Source organism: Tupaia chinensis, unplaced genomic scaffold, assembly GCF_000334495.1.
Source record: "Tupaia chinensis unplaced genomic scaffold, TupChi_1.0 Scaffold000484_1, whole genome shotgun sequence".
NCBI classification, from domain to species: domain Eukaryota; kingdom Metazoa; phylum Chordata; class Mammalia; order Scandentia; family Tupaiidae; genus Tupaia; species Tupaia belangeri.
Genome location: NW_006159996.1, coordinates 2,055,168 through 2,057,726, shown reverse-complemented (window position 1 = coordinate 2,057,726; position 2,559 = coordinate 2,055,168).

Below are 2,559 nucleotides of genomic sequence, written 5' to 3'. Positions count from 1 at the left end.
ATGTAAATTAAGTTACAAAAAAGAGAAAAGTTTCAGAAAAAATAAAATCCATTCGATGACTGCAGTTATGATATATAGCCCCAGCTAGGTGATACTTTATAGGATGCCTAAAGTTAGACTTGTGTTCATGGAAATGTATTTATCAGCTGTGTTTGCTATGAAAATATTTAGATTAATTAAGATCTTTAGTAATTCAATAAAAAATGGGAGGAAACAGTACAGAAAGTACACATAGAGACAGTGTGGGAAGAGAGTGGGAGATGGCTGAGGGTAAGAGATAGGGAATCAAGGATGGGGGGGAAGCGAAACATACAGGAAACAAGAAATGGAAAATTACTTGTTGACAATAACATGTATGTTGATGTGCTTGATTAAGACAATATACAGTATATTCTGGGAAAAAATAAATAAATGAAAAATAAATAAATAAATAAAATAAGTAAATAAAAAAGAATCATGTCCAAGGGTGATTTTTCCTGGGAATGCAATTTTTAATACCTTTTTAAGAATAATTCTATTTATTTATTTATTTTTAATTTGCTATCAGGCACATGTACTCACCAGAAAGAGACAGGGAGCAAGAGAAAGAAAGTGAGAAAGCAAGCCACCAGGAACTCAAACTCCAGTTGGTAACATGGGAGTCCAGCACACCACCAACCATGCCACCTGCTGGCCTCACAATGTTGTTTTAATATGTAAAAATATTGGGACCAGCAGTCAGCCTAATGGCTATATCGCTGGACTCCCATATAGTCAACTGTGGTTTGAGTCCCAGACCCAGTGGCTTAAACTCATGCTGGGTGCGTGTGCATGCGTGCCCAAGATCCCAAGAGGAGAATGGAGGAGAATGGATTGTGGTGTGGCCATCCCCCCGGGGCATAATTTCTTGTTTTCTATCTCTCTGTCTCTCTCTGTCTTTCTGGCGAATGCACACACCCTATAGCAAAAACCTCTCCAAAAAAATCATTTAATGTAATACTTAATATAAATAAAAAAACAAAACCTCCACAATCATCTCAATATACATTTCATTTTGACATTGACAATGGCACAGAAATCTAAACATAAATATATATTTATCACATTGAAATTTTTTAATTAAAAAATTTTATTTATTATTACTATTAATTTGTTATAGGACACATGTGCTAACCAGGAAGAAACATGGGGTGGGAGGAAGGTGAGAAAAAAAGCTACCAGGTGTAGAACTTGAACCATGGTTGTCATGTGGGAGTCTACTATCTTAACCACCATGCCACCTGCTAGCCCCCAGACTGGAATATTGATATATTTTTTAAGATGTTGAAGCCATTTTCTTTTATTTAATTTTATTTATTTATTGTTATCTTCAGTTATATTGGAGAGAGAGAGAGAGAAAGGGAGAATGAGAAAGCAAGCTGCCAGGTTTGTGACTAAAACCTTGGTCAGCCAGGTGGGAGTCCAGTGCTCTAACCACCATGCCACCTGCCAGCCCCATGGAATATTAATTTTAAGACATATGGGAAAGGCTCAAATCGTGTCACAGAGTAAAACAAAATACTCTGTGAGGAAATTCCACATGAGAAGGCTCCCAGGTAAAGCCCAGAAACCTCTGCAAGTATGCTGAGCATGCATGTACCAATGATCTGCAACTGGTTGAAAGCTGGAATAGAGTACAGTGTGAGGATCTTGTTGTGAGTGCTCTTTTTTTTTTTGTTTAGCTGTCTGTGTCTCTCTAATTCAAGGAAGAACAAAAAATCCCAACAGAATGGAGAAATGGAGACAGAACTGCAGTACGACCATGTTTCATTGGGGGTGTTTTCTCCCTCTTTTCCTCTCTCTATGTGTCACTCTCCAGTGAGTATCCACACTCTCTTAAAGAAAAAGAAAATTCAATAGACTGGTCACAATGGTACAAGCAGAAAGGTGCCTCTCCACGATGGATGATATTGCATGAGAATTCTGGGTTCAGTTCTTTGTTAAGCCTAAGCAGGTTGGGCATGGTGGTGCATGACTGTGCTACTAGCTAACTGAAAGTCTGGAACTGGAAATGTCATGATGAGGGATGATCCTGTCAAAATATTTATCTCTGTTTTTCTCTCTTGATTTCTTTCTCTCTCTCTCTCTCTCTCTCTCTCTCTCTCTCTCTCTCTCTCTCTCTCGTACATACACACACACACACACACACACACACACACACACACACACAAGGGTAAGGAATCAATTTAAACAAGATTCTGGAAAAGGAGGATGAATAAAGGAAGTGTAGGAGAGAGCAAGGAGTGTAATGTGTTTTCAGTGCCTCAGAAATAAGACAATTCTGGGGCCAGCAGGTGCCATAGTGGTTAAGGGTGTTGGACTCCCACATGCCTGATCGCATTTCAAGTCCTGGACATGGTGGTTTGCTCTCACTTTCCCTCTCACTCTCTCTCTCTGTCCCACTCTGGTCAAAATTTTAAAAAGTAAATAAATAATTTAAAAAAATAAATAAGACAGTTCTAAGCATCTCATATTTTTCATTACCTTTTCCTAAGGAAACATTTAATAAGTGAACTTTAAAGTTCAAATTCTAGTTGGAAA